The sequence below is a fragment of the Condylura cristata genome, unplaced genomic scaffold, assembly GCF_000260355.1.
Source record: "Condylura cristata isolate star-nosed mole 26May11 unplaced genomic scaffold, ConCri1.0 scaffold00017, whole genome shotgun sequence".
Classification (NCBI taxonomy): Eukaryota; Metazoa; Chordata; class Mammalia; order Eulipotyphla; family Talpidae; genus Condylura; species Condylura cristata.
The window spans coordinates 21,639,561-21,653,635 of record NW_004567118.1 but is presented as its reverse complement, the minus strand read 5'-3'; the positions used below and the strand labels follow the sequence as shown (position 1 = coordinate 21,653,635).

The 14,075-nt window shown below is 42.3% G+C and overlaps 1 protein-coding gene across 7 annotated transcripts in view; it reads left to right on the top strand.

Moving 5' to 3' along the window:
• TOM1L2 (target of myb1-like 2 (chicken)) overlaps positions 1 to 14,075 on the top strand; it is a 108,036-nt gene that overhangs the window by 649 nt on the left and 93,312 nt on the right. The gene's annotated exons all lie outside the window — the stretch shown is intronic.

Genomic DNA, 14,075 nt, shown 5'->3' with positions numbered 1-14,075 from the left:
GGCTGTAGGAGGGACTGGGATGGGGGAGGGGTCCATAAAGGATGGTTATCTTGGCAGGGGGATGGCTTGCCTGCTCTGCTTCTGGGGAGAGAAGGAAGGCTGTCTTAATTAATGATAAGAACCTTGCAAGGGGAATCAAGAAGCCTGAATTCCACTAGGAGCTTTGCTAGTTACTTTCCCTGTGACCTTATGCAAGTCACTGCCCTTTTCTACTTTGAAGTTACCTAACAGATTACACTTTTGGAGATCAGATGTGATAGGTTCCTTCAAGTTCTAAAATTTGATTTTCCTTGTGGTAGTCTTTGAACATGGTGCTTCCTTGCTGTGTTAAGAGTTGCAAGCCTAAAATCTCCTGGTTACAGAGAGAGTGGGCACTGGGCACCTGGAATAGGGCACCAGAGATGACCTGTGTCTGGGTAAGGAAAGCACAAGGGAATGTGAAGGAAGACCAGAGTGGCCACCATATGGAACTTTCTTACCAAACACACACACACACACACAACTTGCCTTTTAACCTTCTGCCGAGTGATCAGTTGAGAATGTTGGTTAGTTTCTGGTTCCTCCTGTTGGTGGAAGGACTGGTAAAACATCTTTCACGGGCAGGGGTGTTTTGTGTCCTTATGGGCCAGGCTGGTTAGGCAATAGTTATTTATTTCCCTCTTTACTGTGAATTTCCAGCTTACTTTTCAGCCTTTAGTAGGGACTGTTAAATTGTGCCTCTCCTATTAGTTAGCTGACAGTTGAGAGTCTATCTTTGTCATTTGGGGTCTTTGATAAGGGCCTGGAATAGCTGTTTCTCGCCTTTACTGACTCTCTAGATAACCACCCCCATTTCTTCTTCCTCATTTCCTTCCCTCAGTTGCTCTTTCACTGCAGCCATATTCCAAAAACTCATTTTCCAGTTGGGTGTTGAATGCCAGCCAGTTACTGGATTCTTATAAACTCAGGGGGAGGTTGTTTTTCCCTTTTCTGTGTCCTTACAATAGGAAGTTCTACATCTTTGAAATGGCAAGGTAGTTGATGAGAGGTACAAGTTAAAGGGGATTTAAATTGTACAAATATAAGTGATATAGTGGTATGTAGCAAAGTGGAAAGAGCATGATGTTTCTTTCAGAAAGAACTGAGTTGAATTTTACCTGCCCATTCATTTGTGATGCCAACATTGTGTAACCTTCCTGAGCCTTAGCTAGAGAAAAGAGAGGTTCATACTCACAGAGTAGTGTGGATTAATTGAGATGATGGATGCATAGTGCTTCCAATAGAGTAGAGGCTCCATAAGTTGTGGTTGTCACTGTGAATAGCAGAGTAATTAAGGTAGGGTTGAATTTTCTGTCTTGAGAGGTTTTGTGGGACAACTGGCCGATCTTCAACCAGCAAAGGAAAATAGTTTTATAGTTTTTGTTGACTTTTTTTGTGTGAAGTCTTCATAATCAAAAGCTTCCAGACCCCAGCATTCACCATTCCTTCTAAAAGACACTTGACCATAAAGAGAATGAAGCCTCATTGCAATTCGTCAGCAGGCGAGCCCTAGGAATTTCACAGTTCAGTTCAGAGAAATAATTAGAGAACAGAATGAGGTTCTAATGTACTACTGAAACAAAAGATAAAAATTATTTTCATGACATTTGGTATTTTTTAAAGAGTATGTTCCAGGGGGTTGGTGGGAGGAATGGGGATACAGAAATAAAATAAGAACAAAACTAACAACTAACAACTAAAAGCAGCAGCTTTAGCTTACACAAAGCAATTATACCACCATTATCTGCTCCTTAAAGCTGCTCTGTAAAGTAAGTTTCACTCTAGAGATAGGGAAACTGAGGTTCAGTTAGAAGAGAGAGAGCTGGGATTTCCTTTTCCTCAAGGGATTTATAGTGTCAGAAGAGAAAGCCAAGAGATCCATGGAACAACAGTGACTAACAACAGACCAGTTGGTAATTAAGTGCTCGGTTGGGAAAGGTGGGTTTTAAGTGCTGTTAGGAGTCAGGAAGAATTCAAGAGATCTGGGATGATGGAACTGGCTTTGAATCTAACAGCTCATCATGAGGATGGGTGGGAATGCCACAGAGAAGAAAGGGCACCCTGTGCCTAGGGACAGGTAAATGAGGCAGGGAGTGGAGTCTGGGCACACCTATGAGTCTGAGTCTGAGTAGAACAGAAGTGGTTTGGGGAATGGGAGCAAGTAAATTTGGAGCCAACCCCTGTTCTGTACAGGTGACATCAAAGACAATAGTCTTCAACTTTAAATGTCCCTGGAACTCATTTTCCTCACTCATAAAAGACTACCTTCCAACAGCTGCTGTGGCTTGTACCTACATAACTCCATCAGTACCATTCAGTAGGCACTTTGAGTGCCTGTTGGGTGCCAGGTTCTGGATACAGATATTAAAAAGCTGCTCTCAGAGAGCCTGCAGGAGAGGTAACATGCTCACCAAAAGTGTCCTGGATTGAAAAGCACAAGTTTGAGGAGCTGGTGGAGCAATTATTCTGTCTCGTGCCTGGGCCTCACTTGGACATTCTAACCTGATGCTGTTTGGTTGAACCCATAGTCTGCTCATCTTGGGCCAGCAACAAAGTCCATCATCTTTACAATAGGAAAATTGCCGGTGTATTTCTTGCCTTGATCTTGCCTGTCTTTCTGGAAGGTGGTTCCTAAATAGTGTGTGTGGTTCAGAGGAGCTAGCAGTAATGGGAGAGGTTAAAAAGCATGGAGGTAGAAATAATTAATTTTATTTCCTGATTTTATCTTCTGAAACTAGTTCCCAAATGTGCTGTCTTAATCTCACCCATTCACAGAGTGTTGGGAGCGGGATGTCATACTTCTGGAGTTTCCCAAGTTTCCCATAGTGCTGTAAATGTCGGTAGAAAATGTTTTCAGATAATCCTTTCCAAGAGTAAAGTTTAAGTTCATTTAGATAGAAATCGGAGGTGGTTAATTAAAATTGACTAGAATGTGGGTGCAAACAAGGAGGACCATCTAGTTTCTTCACAGTTCTGCTAACGTTTATTAAAATAAACTTGTATGAAGTGCATATTCTTTTCTTTTCTTTTCTTTTTTTTGAAGTGGATATTCTATTGCAGAGTTTGTGTTTGTGGATTGGAGGGTTTTGGACACAAACTGCTTCCTAGTGCCTGGCCAGTGCTAGGTGTTTGACTTCAGCTTGTTTATGGCAAGAATGATTAGTCATCCCTCAAATTGCTTTGGCAGTTGGCAATTCTCAAAGATCTTTTGCTTTAGTCATTTGATTTGCAACCTTCACAACCTTGCAAGGATGAGAAAGGAATGGAACTTATTAAGCATCTACTATATACAAACTTTGTACATGGGATCTCATTTAATCCTTCTAACATTTAATTATCTGACTGGTATCGGCTCTTTACTGCTTACAAAGAAGCTGAGGCTCTGAGAGGTTAAAAGACTTGTACAGGGTCAATGCCAGAATTAAGCCTAGAATCCATGCCTGACCCAGTGCTCTTTGTGTGTCGTGGTGTTTCTTCTGACTTCCCAGACCCCGTGAATCAAGGTCATTGGAGTCACCTGGAAGGCCGTTAAAGCTGGATTTAAAGGCTGGCGCCTACTCTGAGAGTTTCTAATTCAGTAGATCTGGCATGGGGCTAGTGTCCTCTATTTTTAACGAGTTCCCGAGTGGTGCTGATGCTGCTGGTCCAGGTCACACTTTGAGAACTATTGCTATAGGTAAAAAGTTCTTTTACCTCTTCTGAATCTTTGGATTTTAAATGTAGGTTTTCCATGGGGAGACTCTAAGTATGATTCAGTGATTGCATAGTGACTATATATACACTAAGCTAAGCATTTACCACGATGTTTACTGTAGTAAGGGAGCTTAGACAGGTAACAAAATCAGATAAAAAATAGAAAATGTGCCCTCCCTGGTGGCGCAGTGGGTTAAAGCACTGCACTAAGAAGCTGAAACCACTTCTGCATGAGTTCGATTCCCGCTTGCCCCGGAGGTGACCACATGGTGTGGCAGACCTCTCCTGACCCACCCACTGCTCCCCTCAGCAGTGTACTTCGTTGATCTGCCTGTTCTGCTCCCCACTCTGTCTTTGGTGAAGTCATTTGCCACCCCTGAGTCTCTGGCCTGTACCCCAGTTCTGTATGCACAAAATAAATAAATCTTTAAAAAAAATAGAAAATGGTGACACAAGATTGGACAGATAAATGAAGTAATGAATGGTGGAGGGACAGACATTGCTATAATAGTTAGAGGGTTTTTAATTTTTTTAAGTTCAGTACTGTATTACTGTGTGCCAGAGCCTAAAGTAGGAGCTTTATAGATCTTACAGTCCTTTCATTAATACTGTGATTAAATACTGTTATTATCTCCATTTTGCAGGTGTGGACACTGAGGCAGAGAGAAAGTCACATACCTAGCAGTAAGGGGGTTGGAGCTGAAACTTTGCGTTCTTGTTTCAGAGCTGGTATCTGATATGATGGGCCGCCTCCAGCAAGGGAGGAGGTGAAGCAGAGCAATGGAATTGTGAAAGAAGAACTTGGGGGTGATTGAGGAGGTGGTGGCCACTGAGCAGGGAGGGCCTTGGCAGATGGCTAAGATTTGATTCCTATAGAAATGGAAAGGGAGGCTTGGAGGGCTTTCTTACCAGAGCAGCTTGAACAAAGACTGACTGCAAAGGCTAGGTGTGGGTAGTGGGATTAATTTTATTGCCCAGCAAGAACAAGCAGTGGAGGTTGAGACAGGAAGGGTAGGATAAGGTCTCATGTGGAGGGCTTCAGACACTCACCAAGTAGCTTAACTCACTCATTGGTGACACTGGTGACCATGAAAGATTTCTAGGGACAGGAGATGGATATCATTACTGAGGCAGGAGAATCCCCTTTGGTTTGGGGAAAGGTCACATTCTATGAGCCCCCAGTAGAGATGAGGAGGTGCTGAGGCAAGTTGATGGAACACGGGGTGAAGTCTGGGGTTCTGAGAGCATTTGTCTTTAACTGCCAGGATTGTTTATGAAACACCAGCCATCAAAAGTCACATGTACCAGGTCAGCCTGTTCCTCACCCTGACCCGGTTTCCATGTACATAAACAGGAGCTGAGACCTCCCAGAGCCTTGCTAGAGGGGTGTCCCTACTTGGAGTGGGTTGTTGGGGATATTAAAATTCTCTTCAAATTGTGTCTTTTCAAAATCTTTGTATATTCATGTTGAAAATTTGAAAAACGGGAAGAGGGGGAAAAGTCACCATAATGTGCTTCCTTATAAACACATTGAGATTTTTCTCATTTCTCCTGAGTGGAGTACTTGCATATTTTTACTCTCGATTTTCTCATGCCTTGGAGATTCAACACTGTATGACCAATCTCTGCATATTTCTATATAGTTTACTTAATTTTTCTTTTGGGGAGGGATACTAGGTGAAGTAGGGGATGTAAATACAGTTCTCAGAGGAATGCCTGTTAAAGATCATTACTATTATCTTTTCATTGGTTGAGATTACATTGGTTTACAATGTTGTTTGTGTTTTAGAAATAAAAGATTTGCCCCTTTGGATGTTGTTACCTCATCTACCACCCAAGCACCCATGGTCCGTTTCCTCTATTTCCTCTTGGTTTCTCTTCTCCCTGAGGATGGTTGTTCTTGACCTAGGAGGTTCGTCACTTAGAACTTTTAGCCTAGCCTTCTAGTCTAAAAAGGTATAATCATGTTCAGGATTGTTTTCTTTTTTGCTGACCCAGAGTCCTTTTCAGGTACGGTTCCTATTTCAATGCTCCTTCCAGCCCTCCTGACCTAGATGTTCTTTGATCTTTTCCATTCAGTCCTCAGTCCTGGATGCTGTCTGTCAGTTGTGGGTGCTGTCTGTCAGTTCTGGCCTCCTCTAGGCAGCCTTCCTAGACGTCTACATCCTGTTTATGGAGCTGAATCTCATCTCTGAACTCCTAGTATGTTACCCATATCATTGAGTGAACTCCTCCCTCACTGACAAAATAGCAAAAAATATTACTTAACCTTCCAGGTTTTGTGAAGATTAAATGAGAGAAAGTATGTGAAGTGAATATGCTCAAATCTGTTGATTCCTTTCCTTCTGCCTGGCGCTATTTCCTGTTACCTTATGTCTTACTTACCCTGTCTTCCCAGTAAGACTGGTGGCTCCTCAGGGCAGGTTGCATACTTTCCTTTTTTGGTGTGACCTTCTTAGCAATAACCGAGAATAAGCTGCCCAGTTATTGACGCCCAAGCTTCCTTCTGTTGGGCTTATTTTTTTAGCATCTTTCAAAGCTCAAAATATTAGCCATCATTGACTGATTCCCCCATCATGCGTCAGCATCTTACTAAGTGCTTCATACACAGGTTCTCATCATTTTTTTTTCTCTGAAAACTCCATTGAGTCAGTGCTATGATCTCCTTTTCACAGATGAAGAAATGGAGCCTTAGAGGATTTAAGAAACTTGCCTGTGGCTTGGAGGCTCTTGTAATCTGAACTCTGTTCCACACCCAGGAGTCTAGCTCCAGAGCTTTTGTTCAGATTGCTTTTCAGACAGCAGGCCTGGTCTATTTCCACTTGGACAAGAAGGGGCCTTAACTAATTCCAAATGGAAATTCCATGAAGATAGCATAATCCTGTCAATGAATTTTAGAGGCATGTGGACTCTCACCACCCTCTCTTTGTTCTCATTCAACATTTGACACTTTGATTTTGAGCCGAGTCTGTGCTGTCTGTGCCTTCCGTGTGACCACCCCTAGAGCAAGTCCATTTACTGTTCTAATCCACAGCTTCCTGATGTGTGAACAGGGAAGGGAAATGTGTTGGATGAGAATACTTGCTCTCTTACATCTTACATGAAAAGCTATGTAAAAGCAAAATATGTTGTTATAGTCTTCTTCGTCCCGTACATCCTTTATACTAAATGTTCCATGAGAGCATCTGGGTTTTTAATTAATTAATTAATTGGTGGTAACATTGGTTGATATCACTGATTCCGAGGAATAGGGTCACCCCTCCTCAGATGTGCACCCCAGAGGAGAGCACCTGTTTTTATTTGTACTTATTTATTTATTTTTAAAAATGTGGTAAAATATACCTAACACAAAATTTATCATCTTAACCATTTTAGGCTCATTGCATTAAGTCCATTCACACTGGTGTGCAGCCATCCCTACTGCCCACCTTCAGAATGTTTTTGTCCCCCCAAGCTGTCCCCATTGAACACGACCTCCCAATGTTCCCTCTCCCCAGCTCCTGCAGCCACCATTCAGCTTTCCGTCTCTATGAATTTGACGGCTGTGCTACCTCCTCTAAATGGATTTGACCTTTCATGTCTGCCCTTTCGCTCAGCATAATTTCTTCAAGTTTCATTCATGCTGGAGCATGTGTCAAAGTCTCCTTTCTTTTTAATAATATTCCATGTATGTGTCACCATATTTTTTTATCCTTTCACCCATCTTTGAATATGGGTAGCTTCTACCTTTAGCTATTGTGAAGTCTAAAAATGCTATGAACATAAATGTACTAATATTTGTGGGTATTTCTGCCTTCAGATCTTTTGAATATATATCCAGAAGTTGACTTACTGTGTCATGTGGTAATTCTACCCAATTTTGGGGGGAGCACTGCTGTAGTGGCTGTACCACTATGCATTCCCCCAGCAGCGCACAGGGACTCATTTCTCCACATCGTTGCCAAAACTTACTTTCAGTGGGCCTTTTGGTGTGTTGTTTTGTAGTAGCCATCCTAATGGCTGTGAAGTGATGTCTCATTGTGGTTTTGACTTAATTACTAGTGATAGTAACACAGTTTAATATGTGTATTGACTATTTTATATTGTCTTTAGATAAGTTTCTATTTCAGACCTTTGCCCATTTTGAAGTCAGATGGACCTTTTGTTGTTGTGTTTTAGGAGTTCTCTTTCTATTTCGGATATTAACCTTTATGACATGTGTGATTTGTATTTTGTCCCATTCGGTGAGTTGCCTTTTTACGCTGTGGGTTGGTTCCTTTGATGTACAAAAGCTTTTAATTTTGATGGAGTCCAGTTTTCTGTTTTTTTTTTTTTTCTTTTTTCTTTTGTTGCCTGTGCCTTTGGTATCAAGTCCTTACATTCAGGAGACTCTAACACATATCTTGAAGACAGGAATGATCATGTCACTAGTACTGGTCAGCGTGTCTCCTCACCAGGAATGCCTTGCACACATCATTTCTTTTAATTCCCAGCAGCCTGAGAGGCAGGGGCTGTCATTCATGTTTTATAAAGTAGGAAACAAACTTCAGGTCTCAACAGAGCAGGGACTTGAACCCAGGTCTGTATACTCCAGAGCCATGTACTTACCTCGTACTGGAGAGCTCAGTAATTGTGAATGAAGTGAACAAACACCTGGATGAATTTGGTGAATGAAATCCTGCAAATAGTTTAACCGGAAGTCTGAAACTCCAGCTGCCTCTCACCACTAAATGCCAATAACACAGAGACAAAAATATAATCTTTAAGGTGTACTTACTTCAGACAGCTAGCAATCTGGAAGTTGTCACAAATTCAGATCTACCTTAGCATTAGGAATCATTCACCCCTTTCAGTCCTCCTAGTGTAATTCAGTACACTGAATTACAAAGAAGTTGCTGTCATCCCAGCAACTTTTGGAAGAGTCTGGTAAAAGGATGTGCTTTCTTATAAGCTCCCTGAAGTTCTTCTTGGTAATGGAGGACCTGTGTATTTTAATTTCTCTTCAGATTTGCTATAGAGTAATAGTATTGCATGAGGGAGAAGAGGAACTTTAAACAGATGCTAAGTTGTCTAACTGACCACCTTGCTTTTAAGACATTACCAGTTGTTGTTTTAATCATCAATGAAGCACGAACCTTATAGTCTGGGAGGCATGTCAAAAATTCTGTTTCAGATTTTGGTTTAAAATTGAGTGTAATGAAGAGAGACTGATTCTTTCATCCTAGAGAATTGGGCTGCAAGTCTTTGAAAGCTGGGGACAAGGACAGGGCTCCATAATAGGACAGTGTCGAGTTTTTTTTTTTTTTTTTTTTGCTACTTCTCAAAGGAGAAATCACACAGAGTTCTGGCACGTCTTTAGTCAAAATAGGAAATGAGGCCTGAAAAATGATGCTGCTTGGCTTTGGGGAATGGAATTTGCTAGTGACTTCCAGAATGTAAGAACCCTCCTCCCCCATGTTAACTCTGGAAATCCTTAAAGCAGCAATTCAAAAATGACAGAATTTTAGCTGATGTGCTTTAGTGGCATATGGGCCAACCCTCATTTTTATAGGAGGGGGAACTGAAACCCAGAGAAGGCAGGTCTGGGCAGTTTTTACCCTGACCACACTTCTGGCAGGGTAGGTTATTTTTTTAGATACCAACCAATTGTGACACCAACTTGTGTCCTGGGATTCAACTGGGTATCCTATGATTCAGTTCATTTCTCACACTAACTCCCTGGAGTTATTGCAGACCCCTCAGATCTAAGGCTCAGTCTCACAAGACCCCCGCAGACAATAGTTGGAAATCTCTGTTGCCACCTGTAATTCTATCCAAAGGGCTAAAAATCGGGGCTTCCCATGACCCCCTCCTCAGGTTCAATAATTTGTTTAAGAGGATTACAAAATATCAGAAAACACATTACTTGTATTTACTGATTTCTTTAAAAGGGCCAACTTAGGAATAGCTAATGGAGCGATGCATGGGGCAAGATGCCCTCCCTGGGAATGCCATCCTCAGTGAACCCCAATGTATGGTTTTTTTGTGGAGGTTTTATTCATCATTTACCATTGGCAATTAACTCAGTTTCCATTCCCTACTGCTTCTGGAAGAGGGGTTGCTGAAAGATCTCAATCCTCCAGTCCCTTGCTCTTTCTGCTCCACTTCTTGAAGTGAGTTAGGGGCTCCTACCACCAGTTGTCTCACAAGCATACAAAAGACACTATTATTGTTCTGGAGATTCTAAGAGCTGTGTGCCAAGAACCCAGAAGAAAGATCAAATATATGTTTCTTACTGTATCACAATAGATGAATTACCAGGTCTTAGTGAGTCAGTGGTAAAACTGGAAGAACAATCCAGTTTCATGGCTTCACGTGTCTTTCTACCAACCTTAGGGCCCTTTCCAGCCATTTGGATATTTATGCATGGGCAAAGAAACCGAGTAAAGTAGTAGTAAATCTGTCATAATGAAGGAGTAGTTTCTTGACTTAGGTTTTCAGGTATAATACTCTTGTATTTTTGAAAGTTAATTTCCTGGTATACTCTTGGCTTGATTGTGGGTGTAACTATTTATTTGGCTCCAGGTTTGATGACTGAAGTGAAATTAGTTCATAAAATTAACATTGGTCAAGTCCTGGTGGCACAACAGGTTAAAGCACAGCACAATGAAGCTGTCCATAGCCACTACAGCTCCAGTTCGATCCCCAGCCAGGGAGCTGACCTACATGGCGCAGCAGACCTCTCCTGTCTCCCCTGCTGCTCCCCTCAGATGTGTATTTTAGTAGATCTGCCTGTTCTGCTCCCCACTCTGTCTCTGGTGAATCCTCTCACCCCCCTGCACCTCTGGCCTGTGCCCTAGTTCCTGTATGCATAAATAAATAAATCTTTAGGAAAAGAATTAACTTTGGTCATTTGCCACTGGTCCAGAACAGGGAGCTAATCCCAGGCTGGGACTCACAGCATTGGTTGTGATTTGGAGCAGGTCATGTTTCACTTGTTTGCTTATTTGAAGAGGGGATTGAACAATATTCTCCAAGTGTATTGCCATGCCTGTCGCTTAAGGGCAGGATCAGAGTGGCTTTTCGTTTCTTCTTAAGATCTTTAACTTCCATAGGAGCCTAGGAGAATCTACTACTTTTGTTTAAGTCCAGTTTATGTATGTGGTAAAATGTGTACCTGTACATTCATATATGTATTGTCTCCTAATATTTTTCACTAAGGTATCATTTACTTACCATGAAATACATACATCTTAATTGTTTTAGTTTTGAGAAATGTATCCACAGTTGTAACCTACACCCCTCATCAAGATACAGACTTCCCAGCTTTCCAGAAAAGTTCCCAGAAAGTTCCCTTATGTCCTACCCAGTCTACCTCCTCCTGCAACCCCTTAACGCCCCACCAGAGATTAGTTTTGCTGCCTATTCTAAAATTCTTTTTAGTGGAATTGCATAGTATGTACTCTCATATGCAGTATTTTGAAAAGATTTTCTGCTTTCTTCCACTAGGCATGAGAAATCATATATATTTTTTGTTTACCTGCCATCTCGAAAGGTCATGTAGTCTCGGGTCCTGCTAGTCCCTTTTCGCTGCTGTGGTTTGAGAAGTGAGGGCTCTCTGCCAGTGGGCCACCATATTGTCTGCTGAGTGTGATGCAAGATAGGGGAGAACAGCTTGATTTCCAGATACTAGGTTGGGTTCATTTCTATAATTGTTGGTGTCACAGTCTTCTCACTTGTCAACTGGGCAAATTGGATTCACCAGCAGAGACTAACTCCGACACCCGAAAATGTCACTTGTAATGGCACGCTTCTGACAAGGTGCCCACGAGAGGCACTCATTTCAGTTTCATAAATACTTTTTGAACATAAGGGCAGATTGCTCCAGAGAGCAAGAGTGAAAGGAAGGAGGTCCGCAGGGGGCTGAGCAGATGCACGGGGGAGCCAGACTGTGATGGAGGTTCTGGGGCCTCTCTTGCCTGTGGAACTTAGTGTCAGAGAGGAAGGTTTTGTTTATTTTCTACATAAGGTCTTTAGCTTTTGTTTCTTCTTATTTTCATCTTCTAACTTACACAGTCCTGATCCACTGGAATTGCCAGCTTTGGACTCCTTTCTTCCCTTCTCCTGCCCTTTCTACACAGAAGCCTCTAAAAACTTCCAACAAATTTACAAGAACCTCCTGGACTCTCTATGCCTGAGAATGAGTTATCAGCATAATTGTTGCAGGCCCTGCTGAGTGGGCCTCTTCCTGTCTGCCGGCTCTCAGGCCTCTGCTGCACTCTGTATTCCTGCCCCTGCTGGCCTGTGCTCATTGTGGTCTTTCCCCCTCAGTGGGAAACAACTTCTCTTCTCTCCTTCCTTGCTCATGGTTTACATGAATATATCCTTTCAGACCTAGTTTGTAATTCCTCACTGTCACAAACTTGGCCCAGAAGTCCCAAGAACCACAGTGATGCTTCTATTTTGTATCTTTAATAGTTATTTAATATTTGATATTTTTATTTAATAATACTTAGTATTTAATATTTATTAAATGTGATGATTATTTAACTCATTAATGTTTAGTATTTTATAATGCTATTCAGAGTAGGGTAGGATAGGATTTTGAATTCAAATATGAATCATGTCCTAGGCCTGCCCTGAGAAGAGCTCTAGCTGCAGGGTGTGAGGGCAGACCTCCCTGTGGGGAGGAGAGGGAGTGGAAGGAAAGTAATATTCATGGCCCACAGGAAGGTGCAGGCCCTTTTAAGACTTTAGCCCATTTAACCCTCTTGACCTTGTGAGCTGAGTGCTTTTACCTTTGTTGTGACTCTCAGAGTCCCATGACCAGACTGGGAGCCAGTGGGAGCCTCCCCTGACCTCCTGTGGTGCTGAATGGGGGCTGGGGGTCACTGAGTTAGGCATGAGCTCTCTCCATTCCCGTGTGTGCTAGTAGGTGCAGCTTTCCTCCTGAGTCCAGACCAGATGGTGCGTAAGACTCTGCCTCCACAGAGGTCCTTGCTCAGGCTGTCGCCACAGGTGGTGGTGAGCCCCTGGGGAACTGCAGTTCTCTGTTCTCCTGGGGTTAGGGAACTTGACTTTACTGCTTGTTGCCAGCAGGTTTCAGGGAAACTTCTCAAACCAAATTTCTGCTCCCCAATTAATTCGCTCTCAAGAGCACAGAACAACTCTCTATTTACTTAGAAAAATTGTGATAAAATACACAGAACACGATATTTATTATCTCATCCATTTTAAAATGTACAATTCACTAACATTAAGCACATTTGCATGGCATTGCGGCATCACCACTGTCCATCTGCAGAACTCTTTCTGTTTTGCAAAACTCAAATTCTGTTCCCATTCAACAACTCCCATTCCACATACCCCCACCCCAGCCTCAGGAAGTCACCCTTCTACTTTCTCAGATTTTGACAACCCTGGGTCTGTCGTATAAATGGAATCGTACAGTATTTCTCCTTTCACCTCTAGCTTACTTCATGATATAGTATCTTCACGCTTCGTCCATGTATCATAATCTCCTGCCTCTTTAAGCCTGCATAATATTCCATTGCAGTTGTACAACATTTTATTTATCTACCCATCCATCTTTAGACACTTGGGTTGCTCTGACCTATTGGCTTTTGTGCATAATGCCTCTATGAACACAGATATACAAATATATGTTTCTGTTCTTGAAATATATCTTTCGGTTCTTTGGGATGAATACCAAGAAGAGAAATTGCCAGATCAAATGGCAATTCTGATTTTAATTTTTTTGAGGACCTGTCATACTGTGCTCACAGTAGCTGCAGCATTTTACATTCCCACTGACAGTGCATATGAGTTCCCATTGCTAACATCCTCACTGATACCTGTTGTTGTCTTTTTATCGATAGTAGCCATAATAACAGGTATGAGATGTTGCACTTTTGGGGGTGTATTGTTAAGCACCCACATGAATTTAAAATCTTCAAAGCCCAAGGCAGAGTGTTGGTCCCATGGGGAGTGTGTTCATTTTTCAGTATTTCATATGTGCTAGATGATAGTGTATGGCTATTGCTGTACACAGAATTGCTTGCTGGAAGGGAGGGTGGTCACCTCGTTTTATGGATTTAGAGGCAATGATAAAACAGAGAAGCTTGATAAGTCACTGTGGCTCAGTGCCAGGGCAGAGCCCCTTTTGGGCTGGTGTATTATCTTGGCCCTTTTGTGAGTAGATGTCCTACAGGGAGAAATGCTTCCTGTCATGGAGTCACCTCATAGTCAGGTAGATTAAAGTGACTGGGGTAGGGAGTACAATACCTAGGGTTTCTGAGTACCTGCTGGGGCTGGGAGTGCATGGGACACAACAGCCATCTTCAGGGAGTTCCCACTGAGAAGGAGGTAAACATACCATTCAGTGCCAGCATGAGTCCATGAGAGAA